An 11,324-nucleotide genomic window follows, 5' to 3' on the forward strand; every position below is an offset into this window, starting at 1 on the left:
GGTATTGTCGGAAGAAGAGGGTTCATCGTTACAAAGAGTCCAGGTTTGGAAACCAGGTAGGCAGGGGGGGCATCGGGCTTGGGGGCGGCTGCTCAACTCAACTGAGACCCCAGGAGCCCCGAGATAGGAGGGTGTTAATTTTCTGCTTTCATGTGCGAAGTCGGGAGTGACGAACAACTCAGCAATCATTGACTTCACCGAGGGTTGTTTTGGATGTAAGACCGGGTTTATTTTTCCAGAGCTTTGCGAGGCTTTCCTTCTGCACATCTCTCCACACAGTGCTGGAATAAACCAAGTATCTTGACTCTTTCCATCGGTTCTTGTATAGTGGGTGAAGAACCCACCTGTGGGGCAGGCTGTGGCAGGAGCGGCTGGGGCTGGGGCCCCGGGGTGCCTGGCGCTGGTGAGGCTGCCAGGGCCCCGTGCGTGGGCTGGGGGTGGGCAGCGTGGGAGCCAGGAGGCTCAGTGCTGCCAGCGCCCATCCCTGCGGGAGCTGGAGAAGGGGGGTCTGTGTTGTCAGTTACTAATTGAAATTAGGTAATATTTGAGGGAAATATTGAAGGAAATCATGTCAAAGAGAACATAAGGGACATGCAGAATAAAAACAAGGCTTGGATAACAATGAAACAGTGAGAATGAGACAAAACCAGATGCCAGTGAGAGAAAAGCATGTCCCAAGGAGTCACCACCCATCGAGCCAGGCCTGCAGGACACTTGCAGGAAGGAGAGGACAGGGATGGAGAGCTCTGCCCACAGCTTGGCTTGGGGACAGCCTGGAGCACTGGGGGGAAACACTGAGTAATTGATTTGCCATATTAACATATGAATGAGATATTAGCATACTGAAATACACACATACCCAGGCTAGAGGGACCCCTGCTAACAACAATCCCCCACTCTTGGAGCAGGCACAGTGACATTCCTGAGCACTGGCACTTGGGATGGAAGGAAGGGCTTAGTGACCCACTGTGTGTGCCAGTGATACAACAATGGTCAAGATCAAGGTCTCTCTCAGGTTTTTGGGTATAAAAGCAGGACTTGTGTTTCAGGGAGCTGAGCTTGCTGTGTGGAGCACCCCTCTGCTCCCTGCTCTGTGCAGAGCTGGGTATTAAAGCAGATCTCTGGGCTCTTTGTGTGAGAAGGAAGTGCTGGGAAGGAGAGAAAGCCCAGCCCAGCCAGCACATAGGGTGATGGCAGCAGCAAATTGAGGTAAGTGGGAATGTAGCACTAGAGGAAATCAAGGTGAGGGTCCAGCTCTGGTGAGGAGTGGTGGGTGAGGGAGCAGGTTGGGAGGATGCTGCTCTCAGCAGGAGGGTATAAGTATGTTGCAAGAAGAGAGTGTGTCTCTGTGGTGGTGACACGCTGTGGCGCTGTGGTTTGGGCTCACAGGGGAGACGAGCTCAGGCTGCTCTGAGAGCAACTCAGGAGCAACATGAAATCCTGTAATGGGTGGTTCCCCTTAGGTTTTAGTTCCAGAGGGAGGCTCCAGCACATGTCCCAGAGGCCATGTGGCCCTGTAAGAAAAGTGGAATGGAGAAAGTTACATTGCAAACTGGGCAGGAGTGGAGCTGCCAGTATGGCTGTAAGCAAACTCAGCAGTACCTGCCAACTAGCCTGACCTTTTTATACCAAGCACAGAATAAACATCCAAATAAAAAGGCCTGGTTTTATCCCAAAGTGTCAGTGCACTGTCAGCTTCTTCAAAATGTTGCAGACACTTTACAGGATGTCTGTGAATGTCATAGAAGTTTATGGTCTATAAAGGAAGGAGCTGCTTTAGGAAGAAGATTTAAAGGATGGGAAGCTGCAGAAGCAGTGTTTTCATGTCCACGGTTGCTATCTGCAGCCACACAGCGGCAACCACAGCATGGGAGATGACCCGGTCAGGCAGTCACAGGGTAATAAAGCCAGGTGGAAGTCAGATTCAGCCTGTCTTGGTGTGGTGAAAGAAGAGCAGCAGGCTCTGAGGATGCATGAGTGGTTCTGGTCAGGACTTCTCTAGGGCTGATTTTGTCTTCCGATTCCTGCCTGAGCAGGTGCAGAGATCCTCCCTGCTTCTTACCTGAAACTTGTGTAAGATTTATCCCTGATAGATTGGTCACTTGATTGATTTTTATTTTTTTAATTAAGACTGAAACGGTATTGTGCTTTCTTTATGAATTTAGTAAAATGAAAATATTAGAGGAGTTCTGAGCTGCATTGCAAGTACTTTTTAAAAAAATATTATTATTTTCCTGCATTCCCAGGTTCATGCTTTCAGTAAAGTGTCACCACCATGAAGACTTCTCAATCCCTGATTTTTGGTGGGCTGTTGTTTCTAAAACTGTTTCGGCTTGATGGTCCTGAGCAAGTTTATTTCTGCAAAGGATGGGGCTCAGGCCTCTTTCTTTCCATCTTCCCAGAGAGGAGAAGGCTGTGACATTGAAGGTTCTTCTACTTCTTAAACCACAGGAAAGTCTTCAGACATGTTGGTTTAAAATGTGAACTGTTGCAAAGAAACCTGAAGATATTAGCATGAGATAGTTTGCTTTTGCAGTGGAGAGGAAAGGCTGGAACTGGTCTTTGATCCTTCCTGGGCTCAGAGTGAAGGCTTTGCCACATGCAGCAGGATTAAGATCTTATTTTTAGACTACTTATCTAAAATCTGTCCCAAAGAGCTTTGCTGCGTTAGGCTGTAAGTAATGGCTGTAAAGTGTGTAATCCAGGGCTATAGGGGAAGAAGAAAGGATTTGTACTCATTGCCAAGCTTTCTGAAGAGGTTGAGGAAATCCTTGAGGTGACATGGGCCTAGACATTTGTCCTGGGGTGTAGCCTTTTGTGTAAACCAATCCTAATAAAATAATGCCTTTTAAAAAGCTCTTATTGTCTTCAGAAATTCAAATACTTACTGGTGGAGCCAAAGGCTCTGAAAAGAGACTTTTCCAAGATATGAAGAGAAAAAGAAATAGTCTGGGTTTGTCCCTCCTTCTCAGTAACACTAAAGTCTTCCAAAGATACTGAAGTGAGGAGGTGAGTCCCTCACCTGTGGTGCTTTCAGACTGGCAGCTCTGGCAGCTTCAGCTGGACAAGCTCCTTCCCATCTCACTTGGTCAAACCCTCAGCCTTGGTGAGATAAAAGAGCAGGGATTGCTTGTTGTGACCTCTGGACACAAGCAGTGCAGTCCTGAGTATCTGGATGGCTGCATTTGTATTTGATCTATCCATCACAAAATGTGTAAATCCCTCTCTGTCTGCTGTAGGTCACCTGAGTTCTTGTTCTGTGAGAGTATCCAGTCTGAGCTGAGCAGCCTGCCTTGCTCTAATAACCTGGGGCTCTGCACTGCCTTTCCATGGATGGGTTTCTGTTATCTTGTCAGCTAAAGAGGGGCCAGCAGAAAGGTCCCTTGATCCTTGCTGGCAGGATGGAAATGGGGTGTTAAAACATATTGAAAATAGGAAGAGGGATTGTTTGGAGAACAAGTCCTACAAGGAGAGGCTGAGGGAACTGGGATTATTTAGTTTGACGAAGAGGAGGCTGAGGGGAGACCTCATTGCACTCTACAACTACCTGAAAGGAAGTTGTAGGGAGGTGGGAGTTGTGCTCTTCTCCCAAGTGAATCATGATAGGATGAGAGGAAATGGCCTGAAGATTTAGACTGGGTATTAGGAAGAATTTCTTTACTGAAAGAGTGGTTGGTCAGTGGAACAGGCTGCCCAGGGAGGTGGTGGAAGTGGAAGTGTTTAAAAGAAATATAGATGTGGTGCTTAGGGACATAATTGAAACACTGAAGGGGTAGATTAGGTTATGGTTGGTGGATTTAGGTTATGATTGGACTTCATGATCTTCAAGGTCTTTTCTAACCAGGATGATTCTGGCACAATCCTCAGACCTTTCACCAACTTGGTAGCTCTTCTCTACTCTGTTCTACTCATGTCAACCTATGCACAGGGCTGCCAGAGCACCCATACTCCACAGCAGGGTTCCAGCACCAGCCTTCTGATAAGACACTTCTGGAGGTCAGGCTCAATGGCAGCGTGACCTTCCTGAGGCCAGCAGCTGGAGAGTGATGTGGCTGTGGGGGCTGGGACTCACAGAGCCTGGGTGTCTGGACCAGGACAGCATGGTGGTGGAAGCCTCTGCTCTGGACACAGTGGCCTCAGGAGGTGCTGTGATGTGTGCTCCGGGGGCACCAAACCTGCCAGGAGCACTTGGTGGCAGGCTGAGGCTGGGACCTACAGCTCTGCTCTGCAGGCAGGAGTGGACACAAATGAGGGGGACCCCCTGGCTGCTCTGCAGCCTGGGGCAGGTGTCAGGGATCATGCTGGTGGGGGCTCTGCCTCCCAGTAACAGCAGGGTCACCACTGGCTTTTCTTAACCTCTGGCAGATGTTCATTACTCCAAATTAACTCTGCTAACAACACCTCCAAATCCAGTTGGGAGTGGGATGTGGTTGGGCCATGTGTGACTGATTTGGTGCTACTTGGCTGTTGGGTTTTGCAGGAGGGTGTTGTCCCAAAAGTGGGCACTGTCACTCAGTGTGCAAGAGGCCAACCCACGCACTCAGATACTTAATTTAATGTCCAGTTCCATGCAGAACAGGTAGCAGGGGGTGTCCCACAGAGCCAGCTCTGCTTCCCGAAACACAAGGGCTACTTTTACACCCAAAACGTGAGGAAGAACTTGATCTCTAACATTATTCCATCATTCACACACAGTTGGTTAACTGATTCCTCTAATTAACTAATAAGGAATGCCATTTCTATTTAAAGAGGCAATGCTGAAAAATGTCACCATGCCTGCTCAAATAGGGGTTTTTTTGTTAGCAGGGGTCCTTCTAGCCCATGGGTGGATATTTTTATAGAATCATAGAATGGTTAAGGTTGGAAGGAACCTTAAAGGTCATCAGGTTCCAACCTCCCTGCTATGAGCAGGGACACCTCCCACCAGGCTCTCCATCCCTTCCATCTGTCCTGCAGGTGTCCTGCAGGCCTGGCTCAGGGGCTGGTGACTCCTTGGGGAGTGTTTTTCTCTTACTGGAATCTTGTTTTGTCTCATTCTCACTGTTTCACTGTTAATCTAGGCCTTGTTTTTATTCTGTGTGTCCCTTATGTTCTCTTTTATGTGATTTTCCCCCAAAATTCTACTTATTTCAGTTAATAACTGACATCAAGGGCACAGGCTGACCCTGGGTGAGCTTCAGGGATGCCCAAAGCTCAGGGTGATTTTTGTAAGGCAGGAAATGTGGATGGGTTGGTGGTGACTGAGGGGCCATCCTTGCCATGAGCGGCTCCTTGTGCAGAGCAGCTGGTGAACATCACATCCTGCAGGCAGAAGAGGTGAGGCTGGTGTCTCCCTGTACATGCCACACCTGCTGGAGTCCCAACCTCTCCTGTTTCTGCACAAGGTGGTGCAGACCCAATGGCTTGGGAGTATGCTGAGGGACAACACATCTGGCCCACTCTGGCTGGTAGGCAGGGAGGGCAGGCATGTTATCAGCCCTAAAGGCTGCTCAAGGACAAGGTCTTGGAGGCAGCTGCAGGTGGCTGGGCATGGCTGGTGCAGCTGTGGAGCAAGTAGGGAGGGGTTGGATGGTGTGTTGGTTGGTGCTGAAAGACAAAAGCCGCAGTGCCTGTGGGATGACCCATCAGCCAGACTTTTCCTCTTCTGAAGTATAGGAAGGGTTTGTGCACACAATTCTCAATCACAGAATCACCAAGGCTTGAATAGGCCTTTAAGAACATCAGGTTCAACCTATGACCTAACACCACCACACCAGCCAGACCATGGCTAAGTGCCACATCCAGCCTTTCCTTACACCTCCAGGGATAGTGACTCCACCACTTCCTGGGACAGTCCATTGCAATATCTGATCACCCTTTCCATGAGGAAGTGCTTCCTAATATCCAATCTAAACCTCCCCTGGAGCAGCTTCAGGCCAGGCCCTCTTGTCCTGTCACTAGTTGCCTGGGAGAAGAGCCCAACCTCACCTGACTACAACCTCCCTTCAGGTAATTGTAAGAGTGAGGTCTCCTAAGTCTCCTCTTCTCCAGGCTAAACAACCCCAGCTCCCTCTGCCTCTCCCTATAAGACTTTCCATCTAGTCCCTTTACCAGCCTTGTTGCTCTCCTTCTGGACCTGCTCCAGCACCACAAGATTCTTCTTGAAGTGAGGGGGCCAGAACTGGACATAGGACTCTGAGCTATAAACTTCCCCCTTCTGTCAGGCCCCAGTTCTGTGGTGGTCTATTTGGTGTTGACAATCTCCTGGTTGTCCCATGTTCATCCATGGGGGCAGCAGGTATTTTGGCAGATGTGGGCGGTTCTTGTGCTGACCAAGGGCTTTCTTCAAGGGTTTCTTCCAGTTAGGAATGCTGCTGTGTGGTTCTTGGAATCTAAGAAGATGCAAGCTCCTACCAGAGCCTCTCCACTGCTGGACCTTGAGGCAGCTGTTCTGGGGTGCAGGTTCTCAAAATGTCTGCCAAAGGCTGCAGCACCTACTGCACTGGGAGCACAGAGAAGGACCCATTTGTTGTGGTCCGAACCTGGCTTTGGGTTGAAGCCGTCTTATCTCAGGGCACAATTGCCCTGTTTGTTTATCAGGATTTTTTGACACCAATTATATATATTCAGGTTAGCCTTTGAATTATTTCAGTTGGTCTGTTGCTGGCTGGGAGCCTGTTTGCTTCCACTGCATTGATAACCGATTGATAAGCTTCTCTCGGAAGCACACACACACACACACAGATTATGTGTTTAAAATACAACTTCACTGTAAAAGCTTTCAAAGTGTGTGTGTGTGTGTGTGTGTAAAACTGGATGTGTAAATGTAACCGGTCGGTAAAGAGAGGGGAAAAAAAAAAAGAAAAAAGAAAAGTTTGGGGTAGAGAGGGCCCAAAGCATTTCCCGTACAGGGTCGACGAGGTGCATGTGAGTAAGGGGCTGATTACACATGCGGGGGGAGAACGCGTTCGAGGTGCAAGGTTTGGCTGGTGCTGCTGCGCTCCCGCCCTCCCGGAGCCGCGGGTGCCGCGCGTTGTGGCCGCGGTGGCAGCTCCGGGGCAGGGACCGCAGGGGCTGCAGCAGCTGCTGCCTTCGTCCTCCTGGTGCCTCTGGCAGCCGAGCTGCCTGTGCCCGGGCACAGGGGACGGCTCTCTTTGGAGTTTGGGCACGGGGGGCAGGGCCGTTCGCCGCTATCGCCCTGAGGAGCTTCTGCCGATGGTCTCAGGAGCGCAGGAGGGACGAGGAGTCTGACGCTGTTTTCTTTCCTCACTGGACCCGGGTCTGGTGGCAAAGTCGCGGCCTGTGGTGTCCTCAGCGAGGGCTGCTTTCAGCTCGGCTCCTTTTATTTGTTTTTTCTTCTCTTCTCTTTTTTGTCTTCTTTTCTTCTCCTTTGTACCAGCAGCAGCGGGCAATGGGCGCGGTAACGATCCACAAACGATCGTCTTCATGGGCCTCTCATTCATTGCTTTTGCATCTTAGGCCGCTTCTTCCAGGCCTACACCCAGCTCGTGATGAAGTCCCAGCTGCGGCCCCTAGTCCGCAGTATTGACACCGTTTCTACTTTATTTTTATTTCTGTTACTTCTCTCTATTACAGTCAATTGCAGTTAGAGACAGTTTTTTGGAGGCTAGTTCTCCACACCATTTCTCTGTGTACTGCCTGTTCTTACCAAACCAAACACCTCTGAGATACTGACCCGTCAAATGTGGCTGAAATTACAACTGACCCTCAAAATCCACCCAGGCAGGACACACAGGTGAAGGCAGTATGATTGCACAAGTCTCTTCTAGAAGATACCTCCAAAGAGAACAAATGGAAAAAATACTTTGCACTGCATCAAATGACCTAGAGTGATGTCAGGCTGGGCTCTGGAGGACATGGCCTTCCCATGAGTTCAGTTCTGGAAAAGTCAGGTGCTGAGACCCATCTCAGGTCTTTCCCTGTCCCTCTCTCTGTTGCCCTGGATCTGCAGGCCCAGCTGGGGGTCCGAAGAGTCCCTTACCCAGGGGCAAAGTGGTGCTCTCAAGAACAGGGTGTTCACTGAAATGCTCCTGTGCCCCCTTCCATCCTCAGCAGAGGGACTGCCATGTGCTGGACTTTTTCTGCTGTGCTCCTTTGCACCTGCCAGAGGTTCCTCTTCATGCTGATGCCTTGGGACCAGATCCTGGCTGTGAGTGTCACACCTGCAGTTCTGTCAGTGAACTTCCAACATCCATCTGCAGAGACCTGCAGCGTTTGGCACAGGCAGGTGTCTCATCACAAGGTCCTGATGGGGCAGTGTGGCTACTGGCTGCTCTGGAAACATCCAGAACCACTTGGAGTCCTGGGGTGGCCTGCAGATCTCCTCCAGGGACAACTGTTGACCTTAATTTAATTATGTCAGTGACAGTAAGAACACACAAAACATCCTTGACAGCCTCCCAGGGTCCTTGATCCTAAAGTGATTGAGCACAGAGGTGTTGGAAGGTGTCACAAGCCTCCATCTGCTGCCTCTCCCCCTGCCACAGAGGTGCCAGAGCCCCTGCTTCTGCCAGCTGTGCCTGGGGACTGTGGACATGCTGGCCTGGGGACAGCTGGAGACACTGAGGAAGTTGGAGGAAATGGTGCCATTGCCTATGGTCTTGCTAGAGGAAAGAAGCACCTGGACAAGAGAAGGAAATTCTTGCAAGAGGAAATATAAGTGGTACTGACACCTGTGTCTGTCTGCAGGGTAAGGCAGCCATCAGTCGCTCCCAGCACAGCCATCAATGCTGAAGGTTGTTGTTGGCACTGTGTCTGCTTGAGAGTGTGTTCCTGGCGGGATGCCTGTCTGGTGGTTGTTCGTGGACTCTAGGGCCACTGAGCCACATGGCTGGTGTTCATGGGGCTACTGGTGTGTGTTCAGCTGGGCTGGGACTGAGCACAGGGATGGCACCTCTGCTCTGGCACCCACTGCTGGTGGCTCCATGGCTGGCTTCTCCCCCTGCCAGCCAGGAGGGCTGGGAGCTGCAGCAGGGCCTGCTCTGCACTGCTTGGTGCAGGAAGATGGCCTGTGGTCGCAGGGTGCTGCCGCAGAGCGCTCAGTGGAGCAGAGCTGGCCATGGGTTCTGCTGGGTGCATCACATGGGTACTGAGCCCGTAGCCGACTTTGTGCCCAGAAAAGTGAAAGGGGAGAAAGGAGCTGGGGTTCTCCTCTTACCTTAGCACTGAATGTGTGGCTTTGATGGACATTGTAGCAGCAGGCAGGAGGGAGGGCAGGGAAGCAGGATGGCCAGCTGGGGATATGGCCAGGAGGGATGTGTCTGACACCAAAGAAACCAGGGAAGTATCTGCTTTTGAGAGCTTTTGGTGATTGAAGCTTCTCCCTGCAAATGGGCTTGCCTGACTGACCTGTTAATTTGCTGAGGTAGCTGACACATCTGCCCTGTGAATGGAGTTGATGTTCCCTTTCACAGTTTCCCCTGAAGGAAACTGAGCCCCAGAACCATGGCATCCAACAGCCCTGGGGTGCACCATTTGCTGACAAGCTCCTGTTGCCACATGTGCAAATCTGCTTGTTTCCTCTGCATTTGTGGTGTTGGTCATAAGAAAATGTACCTGAAATCATCACCAATTTTAGGGAGGAGCTGGTAGCCCAAAATTGTAGCCTGACCTGTGGGTACATCTGGGCCAAGCAACACTGCAGGTCACTGCTGCCCTGAGTGTCAGTGCAGGATCTGCTCCTCTGGCTGCATTCAGGTCCTGTGGTACTCTGCAAGGATGCTTCTGAGGATGGTTTCTCATGGTGCAGCTGCATCTTAGCAACTGTGTTGAGAGATAGCAGTGAACAGGCTGTAAATATTCTTGCAGTCAGGTATCTAGAAGCCATTAAGAACGTTGACAGCTAGTAACGTCTAAATGTTGTCTTTCTGTACTAGAAAGCAGCTTTGAAACAGCATCTTATGTTGTGATCTGCGGGACTTGCCTTTCATGTGATGAACAAGACCACTGGACATCCCAGAGACAAGGGATTTGTGTTGCTTCTCTCGGTGGTGGTTGGCATATAGAAGTACAAGAGGCTTCAAGACATCGTGTCTGGGGCCTTGGGGAGATGTGGGCAGACCCTGTGATCTGTAGAAGCCAGGTGCTCTCCATGTGTCAGTGCCCTGTGCCCCCTCTGGTGGAGGGGGTCTATGGTGCTTCAAGGGAAGAGGGTCTGGGACACTACTGAAATTAACTTTCCTCCCCTATCCAACCAGCCATCTTTGCTCCACCTCATTGCATTCTTACTGGAGGGAAGTAGCCTGGCTGGTATGTCCCTCTACAGCGGGGATTTAAGGACCCTCACCCTAGAAAACCTGTGTGTCTGCTCCAAGTGTTTCCCTTGCAGCCTGCGTGGCTTCTCCTGACTCTGTGCCTTCAGCCACAGCAGCCTGAGGCAGCCCGAGCGAGCCAGCAGGGCTGGGGCAGAGGGCTAACTGCCCCTGCTTGCCCACACCTCCCCCTGGCCCCTACTCTTCAGTGGAGATAGGAGTGCTGTGGAGGGGACTGGGGTTGAGCAAATCAGTTCTTCTGTCACATACTGCTGTGCTGGGAGCCCCCACCCTGCTCTGGAGCACATCAGTCGCTCCCAGCACAGACATTTTTGCTGTGGCCGCACAGCTACCCCTGTCACCAGCTGCCTCCTGCATCACCCAGGTTTTTGTTTGTGTTGTCCTCAACAAGTAACATAAATGAGTCCTAGGTGCTCTCGTGGTGGGGTTGCCATAACCACAGACACCCTCACCTTATGTCACATCAGCTTTTGTATCGATGGCGAAACGTTGCTGTGCCCATCATGCAGGTGGAGGTCACCCTGCTCCTGCTCCGTGGGTCCATGGTGGTGGGTGCTGTGGGGCTGCTCTCTACGAGCAACCTTATCCCAGGGGTGAAGGACAGCAGCTGGGAGAGGAGGCAGAGCTGGAGAGGTGAAGACTTGGCCTAAGTCAGAGACAGGAACAGGTTCATATGCTTTCCTCTCCTCAGGCTGGGTCCGGACAGGTTCTTCTGCCTTCATACAAGTGCTGCGGAGTCCCGGTGCCAGGATCTGGTGCCATTTCTTTGGGATCTCTGGAGTGGTGGTGTGGGGGGTGGTGCACGTGTGCCTGGTGTGCGAGCAGCACACCCTGCACCCCCAGCCGTGCAGGGTGCCCGGGGTGCTGCCTGGGGCGGCGGCGGTGGGGAGCTCCTTGCCGGGGGATGGGCGGCAGTTGGGGTCACCTCTACGGTGCCTCCTGGAGGAGGCTGAAGACCCCGAGGGGGCTAGTGCCGAGCGGTGCCCGTGCCCTGTGCTGGGCGGGTGCAGCTGCCCCGGCAGCCGCGGCCTTTGTCCCGGGAGAGGCTGCAGC

General features: G+C 51.6%; 1 protein-coding gene across 1 annotated transcript in view; it reads right to left on the bottom strand.

Moving 5' to 3' along the window:
• DPP7 (dipeptidyl-peptidase 7) overlaps positions 1 to 11,324 on the bottom strand; it is a 46,774-nt gene that overhangs the window by 23,164 nt on the left and 12,286 nt on the right. The gene's annotated exons all lie outside the window — the stretch shown is intronic.

The sequence above is a fragment of the Chaetura pelagica genome, unplaced genomic scaffold, assembly GCF_000747805.2.
Source record: "Chaetura pelagica isolate M959 unplaced genomic scaffold, ChaPel_1.0 scaffold252, whole genome shotgun sequence".
NCBI lineage: Eukaryota > Metazoa > Chordata > Aves > Apodiformes > Apodidae > Chaetura > Chaetura pelagica.